The sequence below is a fragment of the Haliotis asinina genome, chromosome 1 (assembly GCF_037392515.1).
Source record: "Haliotis asinina isolate JCU_RB_2024 chromosome 1, JCU_Hal_asi_v2, whole genome shotgun sequence".
Classification (NCBI taxonomy): Eukaryota; Metazoa; Mollusca; class Gastropoda; order Lepetellida; family Haliotidae; genus Haliotis; species Haliotis asinina.
The window spans coordinates 97,043,567-97,058,985 of record NC_090280.1 but is presented as its reverse complement, the minus strand read 5'-3'; the positions used below and the strand labels follow the sequence as shown (position 1 = coordinate 97,058,985).

General features: G+C 36.8%; 1 protein-coding gene across 3 annotated transcripts in view; it reads left to right on the top strand.

The window, feature by feature from the left end:
• Positions 1-3,882: 3,882 nt before the first annotated feature.
• LOC137256169 (mediator of RNA polymerase II transcription subunit 15-like) overlaps positions 3,883-15,419 on the top strand; it is a 41,623-nt gene continuing 30,086 nt past the window's right edge. The window contains exon 1 of one of the 3 annotated variants that reach the window (XM_067793917.1): positions 3,883-3,943. The gene's annotated coding sequence lies outside the window, so the exon portion shown is untranslated. Of the gene's footprint in view, positions 3,944-4,573; positions 4,885-15,419 lie in introns of those variants that run through there. The other 2 variants (XM_067793878.1, XM_067793911.1) reach the window with 2 other exon arrangements.

The following is a 15,419-nucleotide window of genomic DNA, read 5'->3' as shown; positions in this document are numbered from 1 at the left end:
ATATGTCCTGAAAAAGTGCTGAATTAGACAAAACTTGTCAATTTACAAAAACCATTATGCATAACAATACCTTGCAATGATGATGTATGTTAAATAATCTACATTGCGAAGCAGTACTTTCCTATCACAGTGATGTATCTGGTACAAAGTCTGTCACTTGTCTGGGTTCAAGTCCTAGATGGGACTCAACCTAACAAAAGTACTATAATCTGTACTTTACTGAGAAAGGTAATCCCACTTATAACATGTAACTAAGATTCCTGCTGAGATTTTATGTTGTAGCAGATGTTGAAGACAGGAGCAGCGATGTTTGATCGTTTTTCGCTTCAGTTACATATTGCCATGCAGATTTAATAATAATAATAATAAAGTAAATTTATAATGCGCAGAATCTCCAGGCACTAAGTGCCTGCACTATGCGCTACAGAATATGTACAAATGTATTGTCATTGGATGTATTATACATTGTAGAGTCTTTTGAAGAGATATGTCTTCAAGCTGGTTTTGAAGATAGGCAATGATGTAGACGCCCTCAGTTGAAAAGGTAGATCATTCCAGAGATTTTTGCACAAGTGGACATGTTTTTGCATTTGTAACAGAATGTTATTCACCAAGGTTTTCTTATCATTTTTAGACCTGTGAAGATTCGGGGTAGAATAGTCTTCAGCAACCCATGCTTGCTACAAAAGGCAACTATGCCTGTTGTAAGAGGCAACTAATGGGATTGGTTCTTAATTGCGCAGATCGATCACTGGATTGTCTGGTCAAGACTTGATTATTTACAGACTGCTGCCATATAGCTGGAATATTGCTGAGTCTGGTGTAAAATTAAATGCACTCTCTCACTTGGCATTTTCGATCTTAAAGGTCACATGCAACCAATAAATCAATTATAATTAAAACACAATTATCACATATTCATGACATATAATATACATTGCTGCTTGTAAACAAACAAATATACAAAATTATAAGTGTATAATCGCGATTCAAAAGTGCAATATTTTGTACTTGGGCTTACTTCCCTCAAAACGAAGCCCTCGTGAGACCGAACCCAGTCATAGCGGGTGGATTGCACTCAAGTGTAACAACGGCTTCCGATTGGCTGGTTCATTTGCTGATGTACTGATGGCTCATTGTGTGTACAGAAAGATGATCTGTTTGATGGGCATTTTGGGACTATGGCGAGTCACAAGAAAGTAAGATTCTTTATAGATAACAACTTCATTTATTGTACTTGATGCATCGTTTCAGTATGGATTCATATACCGTTGTCAAACAAAATCATACAGACTAGAAGAAGTTGTTATCCATAAAGAACGTATATAGAGATGTTGGGTTTTGTAAATACATGTTCTCTGAATTTGTGTTTGATCCAGTCAAAAATCATCTCAGTAGAGATGGTGAACTACTGCATGGCTGGAAACAAATAAGTACAAAGCAGGTCTTGAAACTGACAAGAGTTTGAACCAGTTTCCATCTGATCCAGTCATCTGAGAAAAATGGATGTAGTTTGTTTGCAACCCACAGTCATAAAAACATGTTATGTGTACAAGTATCACACCTGCCTAAATACATAATGTGGCAGAGACAAGACTCAGGTGCACGAGTCATAAATCAATTTGTTTTGCTTATGGCATATAGACTGATAAGTGTTAAGTTCAAATGGCATATGGTCAATGATTGAAGCTGTGTATTGCGTATTGTCTTTAGCAGACAGGCAGGTAGACATATAGGCGTCAATAAACCAGACATTGAGATTTCCCTGTGACAGAGGCTGCTTACCACAATAAACAAGTGTTTTTGTGTAACGAATAGATTATTTACTTGCTTGTGTACACAACCAAGATTAGACTACTGTTCACAACCTCATACTCCGGACATGCATACTGTTTCAAGATCCACGAACCTATTCACTGTGCATGAGTTATGGGCGCAGCGCAGCACAGTTGTTGATACCACTATTTCCCCCAGCGTTGGGGGAAATTTAGTGAATCGTTTGAACTCTGATTTTCATCGTTTTTTTTCCAACTTTATAGTTTGAATTGGCATTTTTGATGATTTGTTTCGGTGAGTGCATACGGAAAGGCATCAGAATCTGCAAAGCTGTGTTTTACATTGCATGTGACCTTTAAGTGTAACCAAAAGAGTTCTATTCCAGTTATGGAATATATGCAGTGTGTCAGTATCTGCTCTAGACATTATGATTTAAACACGCATACAAACAAATATATTTGCATATGACTCCAATTCAGTCGATGTTACAGATGACAGTATTACACCAAGACGTTTTCATCCAAAAAATGTGTCACATCTTCATGTTCATCCAACTTGTATATACTTTTGAAGAACTTCAATTTACAGATATATGTAATCAGTTTTCGAAATTTATGCTAGTCTGCTGGTCTGTAACTACTGACCTACTGACCAAAGTTGCTGATACATGTGGAATTGTGAACCAGCTCTCAGTGGTTTAAGGTTCTGTCATCTGAAAAGTAAAACTGCTATGTATCAACTCACAAACATTAAATATATAGTTATCGTTTTTGTCATGTACAAACAGGACTAGCTACAAACTAAAACACGGTTTACTCAAGTCATCAGGACATCCTTTCATTTAAATTTCACGGGCTATCCCTTTCCCTTGCATGCAGATCAAATCAAACATACACTATGCTGTAACAATTACTCATAATTTCAGTGCTAATACTTTTAATCCTGGTAAGCTGGTATATGTAATCCTCCATATCAGTGTAACTGTAGAACCGACTGAGCTAGCCCGCACACAGATCCAGGTACACTCGGGACAAACAGCTGATGGTAAGTCCAGCACTGTGGGTCTGTCCGGGTGTCTTTCTTTGCATTAGCATGTCAGAGAAAACCACACATCGTCTCCATGTGGGGAATTGAACCTGGGCCTATGATATGATCAGCAAACCCTTTTTCCACTATGCTACCTCACAGCACCCATTTTGGGTTATAGGACTGTTTACCAATACTATGACCTGTTGTTGATTTTTTCACAAGTGGGGAATCTGAGAGTCTAATTGATCTCACATTTTACTCCGTACCATCACCTTGCATATACACACTATGTATCCTTTTCTTAAAGTGTCTTAAGTCTACAAGTTTATATATTATTGTGAAAAGGGAAATAATATGTATCTGTTTATATCTCAATAGGTAAGTGAGCTTTATATCTCAATAGGTAAGTGAGCTTTATATCTCAATAGGTAAGTGAGCTTTATATCTCAATAGGTAAGTGAGCTTTATATCTCAATAGGTAAGTGAGCTCCAACAAACCAGCTGACCAGTCCCCCTGTACAACACTGAAATACAAATATGGAAATATACATGGTTGGTTTCTTAACAGTAACGGTGTCATATTTTGACAATTCAGAACAGTGGACAAGCTAAGATGTGTTACTTTTCAACTATTACATTATTCTCTGAAGCAGATTTTTATTAGTTCCTATGTCAAAAATAACCCATTAAAGTAGTTGTAGCACATCACTACTTATTGTGCCTCACAGTCCCTCAATTACATTCTTTGCTCTTATGCCCTTTCTGCAGTACTAAAGCTCAAATTTTGAATCTCCCTTCTGACAGCAACATATTTTCAATTGTAAAGGAATCACTAGTTTCTATCAAAATTATTTACATATGGAGAAGAAACGTTAGTCTACACATTTGTACATGTGTGATTGGTGGCCTAGAAGGGAAGTCAGCACCTAAACCTGCTGCCAAACCAAAGCCAAATGCTGAGTGATCCCAAAGGTCATGACAGTCGTGTGTAAATGTGAATTATGACCTTTGCAAACTGATTGTCATAATTCTCTATATCCTGCATGGATGTCTCTGTCTGCTTGACATGATGCATGTTTACTTATAGTGACAGAATCAGGTGGGATTCAAGGCTTAGAACTGGTCAGGACTCTGAACGGTTTGTCAGACTTTGTTGTGTCCTAGCCTAACATTATGGATTATTGCTAATGATATCAACATTTTTGTTCGCTCCAGATTTGAGTACTTACAGGCCAGTGCCCTATATCACTGATGTTTGGCATTAAACAAATATGTTTCACAATCTTTGTACTTCACTCTCTTTTTATGTGGTTAGTTTTAGCAGATCCTTAAAACATTTAAAAACATAAACACCAATGCAGCGTGTCTCTTGTCCATTGTTATGTAAAAATATAATTTGAAAAATCTGTTTGGAACCCTTCTTAAAATTCTCGTAAATTTATCTGATGCAATTTGTTTTTGAATATGAACAAAAATTTCTGTAAACATATTTGTGCTTCAACTGTGAATTGTCTATCCTTGGCATTTAAATTCAAACATTATAATGAAATATGATGATTTTAGAATCAACCCTCTTAATATTAGAGGTTGACTGTGAATACATATTATTTTTTTGTAAATTCTATGTGTCACTTAATGAATAAAATGATTACATTTAATTTTTGAATCAATGAAACAACGTAAACGATACACATGTGTTTGCAACATGGTTCAATGAATAATTTAAATTCTCATAAAAATCAACATTATCTCCCCTGAATGTGTCAAGGGAGGTAACCGATTAGGTCAGCACAAGTCTCCCCGCGAGGTTAGAATTGGGACATACGATACCTTCACAGGTGAGTTAATGAGCTCCTTCGGATTAGCCGATAATTCCCACTTTTCTACTTCATTCGTTGAGTAGTACTTATTTTGAAGTAACCGTAATGTTACCGTAGCGTCTTAGCGCAAGACAGGTGACATTAAGTATAGTTAATTATGCGTTAGTTGTTGATTGTTGGGCGTGTCGACTGCGCGCCTTGCACACCTGTCCCTGCGCTCTGTAAACTGTATTCCTTTGAAGCTATCGTCACTGCGCAGGTAATGACACGTGTGCGTTACTGTTACTTTGATCTGTGTAGTCACACTGTATTCAGTTTGTTTGGAGGAGAACGTAGTAAATGAAATTTTAGAAATATTTACTTCAGGTAAATATGAAAAGAGGAAGTGGTTGTCATTGAGCATCGGTTTGATCAGTTATGCTGAAGCGAACCAAATTGTGAATCATTCATGCTTTGGGTTGTCCGCTGTTTCGATCAATAATGTTTATTTTCTGCCGACGAGATATTATATTATGTAGGTCAGCACAGCTTTTGATTTAGATTTTTAAACATCTTTCAAAACCATTTTATAAATGCATCAAGTATGTGACTTCTGATAAATATGACTGACCTTATAAAGATATTCAAAAGTTTCCTGTTGTGAAATTCATGCTGAGTCAAGACAATCAGATCCTTTCCTGTCTGCAAGGAATTAACTTTTATGATATTGTTGAAATTTAAAGTGAAAAAAATCACTGAGTTGTCTCCATTTATGTCAAGTGCTTCATAACTTTTAATAATTATTGATTAACAATATGTAGGTTCACAGATCTACTTGTTTTATCATGTCTACAGCTGCTGGAATGTTAGCATATCAAGTTAATAATATTTGATTATTTCAGTAGACGTATAATGATTATATGCAAGTCTACAGGCTGTGGGGGGCGGTGGGGTAGCCTAGTGGTTAAAGCATTCGCTTGTCACGCCGAAGACCCGGGTTCGATTCCCCACATGGGTACAACGTGTGAGGCCCATTTTCTGGTGTCCCCCGCCGTGATATCGCTGGAATATTGCTAAAAGCGGCGTATAACCAAACTCACTCACTACAGGCTGTGGTAATGGTGGGCGTACTGTCACCTAGTAATGCAACTATTTGTAAGGGTGGTTTTATAGAAGTTTGTTGTAGTCAGACATTATGACATAAAGAATTGTTAACTGCTTGACACATGTGCTTGTTTCAAAAGATAACAGTCTCATTGTGGATATTTTTTGTGTTACATGTGTTACAAGAATTTGATTTTTGTTCAACATTATTAAATGCCAAACATGTCAGTTTGTCGAAATGAAGTCAGTTTTCATCATTGTGTAAGAATATATATATTTTTTTTTTTGTGAAAGCAGACCAACTTAATGTATTGGGATGAAAAGCCATATTAATACTTCAGTGTTAATTGGATGGGGTTTTTATTGTTAAACAATTCCAAAATAGAAATGTCAATATCAGTAGAACTGATAGGATGTGAAGAGGACAATGTCTTTAAACATGCTTCAGACTGTTTCATTCTAGGGGTGATACAATGCAATATATTATCTTATATACTTGTATAAAATACATGGCGTAGTTCGCTAGGGGAGGTTTTTAGTAAATATATACATCAGCAAGTCTGGTTAATATCATGATAAATGTGAAATGTAATAACTATTGTATTACTATATTAATAAGTTGCATATATATTACCAGGTAAAATCCCAAACACCAAATAAGCATGTACAAGGTGTGTATTATTCAGGAGCTCGAACACAGACCTGTTACAGGCTGTCATTGTTGGGTGGAATATTATGTCAACAGCATTACTGATAAACATAGATGTAAGACGATGTTGGGGAATTAGTGCAGCACATGATGCTGTCAAAATACAAAGAATCTGGGCCAGTTTACACTGAGTGTTTCTGACACACCGCCATTTGTCTGTGTAAACAGTCACTATTTACTATCAAGCTCACCTTTCAAGACTCTCAAGGATTTGTGTAAACTCTGCTCTTTGGACAGGCTTAATGTGTGATAGTCTTTAAATGGTTTGTTTGTTGTTTTGAGGTGAACAAGGGAGGTAATGCAGCAGTATACTCTGATAAAACATTACCTCACATGCCAGGTTTAGATTTGAAATTCTGAACCTGTGTAACATCTAGCATTGTTTCATTTAGGAAAGTGGTGAGGGAAAGGGGAGAGAAAGTGACTCAAGTTGTTTCATGTGCATTCAAGAAGTTTGTGAGTAAACAGTGCAGTTTGTAAACTTATGAATAATAAGTTATTATGGGGCATGGATATTGGTCATTACTATGGATATTGGTCATTACTATGGATATGGGTCATATCAAAGGAAACAACTTCAGATCAAAATAAACATTAACAGACTTAGGTCCGTTATAGACATTTGAAGTTCAGTTATTTGGTTTGCATTCTATGTCATCCTTATTTCAATATTGCTGGTTGTAAATTGAATCTATAAATCATTCGGCAGGTGAAAGAGTTTAGAATTGGTTTTCTTTGGCACTTGCTTCACTACAATGATTAAGTCTAACAAATGATAATTTCACTTCCATGGAGACTTGCTGGATCTAAAGGTATGTCAGCTGGAGTTCCAGGTTTGTTGTGGGTAGGATCACAGAGGACTTCATATACCTGTGTCACTCAGCACTGTCCTCCGCATCAAACTTGCCCACTGGGATATTATTCAAATCAGTATTGATGTCATAGGCCTGTCATGTCCGGATATGATGCATCCATTACCAGCATGTGGTACATGTGGGGTCGGTCTTGGCCCAGGGATCCAGGTGTGTAAGGTGCAGCAGTTTGCTGTACAGAGTTGCATCCCATAGTTGTATGAGGAACCTATGACCCTGGTTTGAATTCAGTTTATCCTGATTGTTTCAAGGTTTGTTAGGACCATCCCTGTGCTTGTGTTATTCACCAAAGTGGTACAATGAAAATATCATGTTTTGCTTAAAAATAGAAATGTTTGTTGTTTTTTTTTATGCCACACTCACCAATTATTCATCTATATGATGGTGCTCTATAAATAATAGTCTTGACCAGACAATCCAGTGATTGACATCTTCAACATCAATCTACACAATCGGGATATGATGACATGTGTCAACTGAGTCGTATATATCAAATTTACCCTGCAAAGGAAGTGGATGTCTGCCTGTCCTGACATGCATGCAAGCACACACTCAGTCATTCCCTGAGACTTCTTTAACCCTTTAAGCTGATAAACCATTCACATTCTGATTGACCCGACTCCAAAATACCAATTCCTCGTGACTACTTTCCTGGAGTTCCAGCACCTCTTTCTGTGTTAGGTCATCCTTATCGTTTTGTTTGCATATCTTTTACCCAAACCTTTAGATCAATCTGTCAAGAAAGAGTAATTGAAACATTCAACTTGAAGTATATTTAATTAGTTATTCAAATTTGTAAGTAAGTAGTTTAGATGTTTTGAACTTTTTAGCATTTCAGTAATAGGTTATTGACAGTAGATAAGATTCTTACTTATTCATGTCTTAAAAAAAAACCCCAAGTATTGCTTTTCACTGACTTTTATTATAGCACATTTGTAAACCAATTTGAAAGAAAGTAAGACATACAGTTGTGTGGAAAGTGTTGTGGCAATGGGCTTTCAGGGTGTCCATTCACTGCTTACTACTGTACACACAGTGGGAGCGGTACTACAATATTCTGACTATAGAGGGTGCCTGCCTTGGTTAGTAGGAGTTGTATCATAGTGATGTTATTGTGGAAATACTGTCAGTAGGTCACTCCACAATAATACTGAACACTAGTCAAGACTTACTGTACATGATCGTGAACATGATCTAAAATAATGTACTATATCTACCATAAATACTGTACTATGTTAAACGGTGGTACTGGAGACCAGTGGTTAAGCCGTGAGCTTGTTTTACCAAATACCTTGGTTTGATTCCCTCTAGGGTGCAGTTTGTGAACATGATCGCTGTATTCAATCCAGCTATAATCCCATTCTATACTAAAGAAAGGTCAGGAAGGCCAGCTTGTCATGCTAACGACATAAGTTTAATTCCCTCATTGGTTCAATGTGTGAACTCAATCACGCTGCTGTATTCAGTCCAGCTTTAATACTATACTATACTAAAGGAAGGTTGGGGAGAATGGTGGTTAAGCAGTTAGCTTGTCATGCCAAAAACATGTACTAGGGTTTGTTCCCCATGGGCAAAATATGTGACACCTATTTCTGGTGTCCCTTACAGGGAAATGTTGATATAAGTCACCTCCTGGCTACAGTTTCCACATGGTATACCCATCACCTGAGAAAATTCTGGTTTTGATAATTTCTCTTTCATAAGTCAGATAGAAATGGGAATATGATGGCTGTTGATGTGTTACTACTGCAGTGTATGATAAGTTTCTCTTCTTCATTGTGTAAGTAAGAATAAAATACCTATCAGGGGTATATCTAGACCAGCAAAGAGACTGAAGTTTGGTCCAATTTGCATCAGATTTTGTGAAAAGTTTCTGACTTGAAATCAAGAATTTTTGTATTCAAGGTGATCTTGATTTTACTAATGTTATGTACGGTTACATGTCTTTCACTGACCACAGGGCAAATACTAAGGAAGAGGTGTGATATTGGGTCATATTTTGTAATACCTGCAAAGTCATGAGGATAAGGATTTATATGGATAAATAGTAGGAAAGGGGGTCATTGTGCAGGGTCTTATGTTGTAATACTTCTTAAATCTAAAGTCTTTGAAGACTAAATCCCAACTTTTGTTATGTGAATTATTTTTGTCCAATCCTCCTGTCAAGAGCACCAGGTTTGAAATCCCAGATAAATCAAATGTTCATGCATATCCAGACAGGCAACTAGCACTTTGATTAGGTTTGTACACTGGCTAACAAACATGTCTGCAGATTTATAGATGCAATGCTTAGTGTAAGGAGAAAAACACGAAGACTGTCTCTGTGCTTTGTCATTCTAATTCATGCTGGAGCTATAGAATATGAACCATACAGGCAGTGTTAGTTGTTTTCCTTCAATGAATAAAACATTATCCTTTTGAATAATAATAACAGTGAACTATTTTCTCAGGTGAAAATACAGGACACCCTGCTTGTGTGATCATGAGTATTGCTGCCATAGCTGTGTCACAGGGTTCTGTGCTGTGCAGAAATGTGCTCCAGTCAGTCAAATGTATGGAATTGATGCAGAAAAACTATTTCGGATGTCCCATTGAGCACAATGACATTTTCTGTACCAATTTCATAAAACAAGTGTGTGAAGTAATGGTAATCATACTGTTTTCACTTTACAGTCCTGTACACTAATTAATTGCTTAAGAGGACCCTGTATGTCCCCCAAATCTCTTTCAAAACCGTTACTAGGTTCATGTGTGCTTTTACTTTGTAGGGCAAACCCCGAGTCAGGATTTATACACGACCCACAGTTGCAGTGCTGCTTTTAGCCATTCAGTATTGGTTAGTACCTTTTCTCTGAAGTAATGCTGAGAAATGACACCGAGTGTGAACAGAGTATTGAATGAATATAGGGGAAGGTGATGTAGATTTATGGCTTTAAGACATGCAATGTTTACATGGAACAATGTCAACATTCAGTGCCCTTTGTGATATGTTATTCTATTCCTGTCATTACAAATTCTAAAGTTACTGCTTACAGCATTCTCTGAAATAAGTGCCGAGGCGTGAAATCTACAAAGTGTTCACAACACCTATGTCATCTGTAAGCCTGTTATGATCTGTATAGTTACAGTAGCCTGCAATACGATGAACACTTTGTGGGTTGAAACTTTGGCTGATTAGAAAATTAAAGAAGGCTAGGGTTCTGCCGTAATGTTTCTATGGTTACATGATTGCAGCAGAGAATTTGTGCTCATATGCTATGCAAGTTACAAAGTGGTTACTTTGATGTTCATTTCAAAATTAGCGGCGATTATAGCTGTTATATACCAAGTGATGGTTATAGTTGGTATACACTAGGTGGTGGTAATAGCTGTTATACATCAAGTGGTGGTTAAACTTGTTGTACAACAAGCAGCTACAGTGGTTGTAGTTGTTATACATCAAGCAGTGTATACAAATTAGAGTAGTTATACACCAGTTGGTGGTTATAGTTGTTATGCATCAAGTGGTGGTTATAGTTGTAAAACACCAACTGATGGTCATACATGTAGTTGTCTCACACCAAGGAGCTGTTATTCTTGTTATACATCACGTCGTTGTTAGAGTTGTTATACACCAAAAGGTTGTTATAGTTGTTATGCATCAAGTGGTTGTTATAGTTGTTATGCATCAAGTGGTTGTTATAGTTGATATGCAGGAGGTGGTGGTTATACATGTAGTTGTCTTACACCAATGAGTGCTTATTGTTGTTATTCATCCAATTGTGATTATAGTTGTTATACATTATGTGGTTGTTATAGTTGTGATACATCCAGAGGTGGTTATAGTTCTAATACAGCAAGTGTTGGTTATAGATGTTATACATCAAGTGATGGTTATAGTTGTTATACACCAAGCGGTGGTTATAGTTGTTGTATATCAAGTGGTGGTTATAGGGTCATAATTGTTAGATATCAAGTAGTGATTATAATTGTTATAAAATAAAGTGTTGGTTATAGTTGTTATATAGTCTGGTTCATAATTATTGAGAATTTTTCTTCTTACTTTGAGCTATCCTAACACCTCAACTGATTCATTGATACTTAAAACTAAGTAATGGTATAAGGGAGGTAACTCATCTTGGCCTACTGAGTATAGTACAATTAGAGTTACCTCCCCTGAATTTGTAGCAGACGTCATTTTCCTCAGCACTGTCAACAATGTCTGCTGAAGATAAAAGAAGGTTGATTTTTGAGTTGTGTAATCAAGGAATTGATGATGTAAATACATTGGCAGAGAGAACAGGAACTCCTCTTTCTACTGTGTATAGGATTAGGAAGAATTTTAAAGAGGGAAAGGATTTTGGGCACCAGAAAGGAGCAGGGAGACCCAGAAAATTGGACTTCTCAGATCGCGTCCGGTTGGGAATTTTAGCGTCTAAAAAGCAAAGGGCAAGCATCTCCAACATCAAGTATGAAATGATAGAAAGGGGATCAACAGCTGTATCAAAATCTACAGTTAGAAGAAATTTGATTGATCTTGGATGGGAGAAAAAGACTGGAATTCCTTCTCCTCTCATGAAACAAGAACATAAAGACAGGCGTGTTGAGTGGTGTTTGGCACATGAAAACTTTGACTGGGAAAATGTGATTTTTACTGATGAAAGCTCAATATGGGTATATCTCAGTAATGTGAAAATATGGACAAAGTCTGCGTCAGCACTGTTGTATCGACGACCTAAATACAGCCCAAAGTTTCATGTATGGGGAGGGATATCCTTATTAGGAACGACCCCGCTGTGTGTGTTTGAGGGAAATCTGACAAGTCAACGCTACACTAACATATTAGATAATTTTCTCCTTCCAAGTGCACATGTGTTTTATGGAAATGACTGGATTTTGCAGCAAGATAATGATCCTAAACACACCGCAAAACATGCCAAGCAGTGGTTTCAGGAGAAAAATGTGACTGCATTACCATTTCCTGCCTACAGTCTTGACTTAAATCCCATTGAGAACATTTGGGGGATGATGAAGGAATGTGTGAATCAAAAGGGGTTGACAAAAATTGAAGACATGAAGAGAGAAGTGGTCCCATACTGGGACAGCATAACTCACGAGACACTAACCTCTCTGATAGAAAGTATGCCTACCCGTCTTAGACTGTGCCGTGAAGCTCAAGGAGACTTGATAAAATATTAAATTGTTACCTACACAACATGAAAAGGTCAGTTCACTTTCACAATACATTCAATTTTATCTGATTTGTTCTCTTTTAATAATATGAAATGCTTTAGCTATTCTCAATAATTTTGAACCATACTGTATATCAAGTGGTGGTTATAGGTTTATAGTTGTTATACATCAAGTGGTTGTTATAGATGTTATATATGTCAAGTGGTGGTTATAGTTGTTATACACGAGGTGGTTGTTATAGTTGTTGTGCATCAAGTAGTGGTTATAGTTGATATTCACGAGGTGGTGGTTTTAGTTGTTATACACCAAGCGGTGGTTGGTTATACGTGTAGTTGTCTTAAACCAAGGAGAGGTTATTGTTGTTATACACCAGGTGGTGGTTATTGTCATACATCAAGTGGTAGCTATAGTTGTTATACATCAAGTTGTGGTCATTGTTGCCATACATCAAGTGGTGGTTATAGTTGTTCTACATCAAGTCGTGGTTACAGTTGTTATTCTGTATGTGGTTGTCATAGTTGTTATACACCAAGTGGTGGTAATCGTTGTTATACACCAAGTGGTTGTTATAGTTGTTACGCATCAAGTAGTGGTTATAGTTGATATTCACGAGGTGGTGGTTTTAGTTGTTATACACCAAGCGGTGGTTGGTTATACATGTAGTTGTCTTAAACCAAGGAGAGGTTATTGTTGTTATACACCAGGTGGTGGTTATTGTCATACATCAAGTGGTAGCTATAGTTGTTATACATCAAGTTGTGGTCATTGTTGCCATACATCAAGTGGTGGTTATAGTTGTTCTACATCAAGTCATGGTTACAGTTGTTATTCTTTATGTCGTTGTCATAGTTGTTATACACCAAGTGGTGGTTATCGTTGTTATACACCAAGTGGTTGTTATAGTTGTTACGCATCAAGTAGTGGTTATAGTTGATATTCACGAGGTGGTGGTTTTAGTTGTTATACACCAAGCGGTGGTTGGTTATACGTGTAGTTGTCTTAAACCAAGGAGAGGTTATTGTTGTTATACACCAGGTGGTGGTTATTGTCATACATCAAGTGGTAGCTATAGTTGTTATACATCAAGTTGTGGTCATTGTTGCCATACATCAAGTGGTGGTTATAGTTGTTCTACATCAAGTCATGGTTACAGTTGTTATTCTTTATGTGGTTGTCATAGTTGTTATACACCAAGTGGTGGTTATCGTTGTTATACACCAAGTGGTTGTTATAGTTGTTACGCATCAAGTAGTGATTATAGTTGATATTCACGAGGTGGTGGTTTTAGTTGTTATACACCAAGCGGTGGTTGGTTATACGTGTAGTTGTCTTAAACCAAGGAGAGGTTATTGTTGTTATACACCAGGTGGTGGTTATTGTCATACATCAAGTGGTAGCTATAGTTGTTATGCATCAAGTTGTGGTCATTGTTGCCATACATCAAGTGGTGGTTATAGTTGTTCTACATCAAGTCGTGGTTACAGTTGTTATTTTTTATGTCGTTGTCATAGTTGTTATACACAAGTTGGTGGTTATAGTTGTTATACACCAAGTGGTGGTCATCGTTGTTGTACATGAAGTGATGGTTATAGTTGTTATACACAAGTTGGTGGTTATAGTTGTAATACACCAAGTGGTGGTCATCGTTGTTGTACATGAAGTGATGGTTATAGTTGTTATACACAAGTTGGTGGTTATAGTTGTTATACACCAAGTGGTGGTGATCGTTGTTGTACATGAAGTGATGGTTATAGTTGTTATACACGAGCTGGTGGTTATAGTTGTTATACACCAAGTGGTGGTCATCGTTGTTGTACATGAAGTGATGGTTATAGTTGTTATACACAAGTTGGTGGTTATAGTTGTTATACACCAAGTGGTGGTCATCGTTGTTGTACATGAAGTGATGGTTATAGTTGTTATACACGAGCTGGTGGTTATAGTTGTAATACAACAAGCGGTTGTCATACATGTAGTTGTCTTACACCAAGCAGTGGTTATTGTTGTTATATCCAAGTGGTGATTATAGTTGTTATACATCATGGTTATAGGTCTTATACACAAGGTGGTGGTAATACAACAAGCGGCTGTCATACATGTAGTTGTCTTACACCAAGCAGTGGTTATTGTTGTTATATCCAAGTGGTGATTATAGTTGTTATACATCATGGTTATAGGTCTTATACACAAGGTGGTGGTAATACAACAAGCGGCTGTCATACATGTAGTTGTCTTACACCAAGCAGTGGTTATTGTTGTTATATCCAAGTGGTGATTATAGTTGTTATACATCATGGTTATAGGTCTTATACACAAGGTGGTGGTAATACAACAAGCGGCTGTCATACATGTAGTTGTCTTACACCAAGCAGTGGTTATTGTTGTTATATCCAAGTGGTGATTATAGTTGTTATACATCATGGTTATAGGTCTTATACACAAGGTGGTGGTAGTAGCTGTTATACATCAGGCAGTGGTAATTTGATAAATTGTGACACATTTTTCCCTATGGAGTAAATATAAACTATCTTCAGGTGCGTTCTTTAGGGATGTGATGATGAAACTTGGTTTGAGGTCGTGACTTGCCATGAAACAATATGTTGCTTATTAACCTGTAACCACCAGATTTATCTGTTGTCTTTCAAGCTCATTAGGTGAGCAAGTCCTGCACAGATTGAAACCCCTTTATACCTGAATCCGTAAAGTGTAATATCCCTCAATCTGAACACTTTTACATTGTCTTTAAACTTGTTTATCAAAGAATTGATTTTTTAATGGGCGAGGTTAAAGAAAAATAAACCTAAAATATGGTTTGTGCAAATACATCCCCATCAACCCTTATAAAAAATAATCAGTTTTAAATATATTTCACACATTACATATTTATCCAGTTAAACAAAAAATACACACGTTGATGCAAAATCAGTGAGATTGTTCAGTACAATAATGCAACAACCT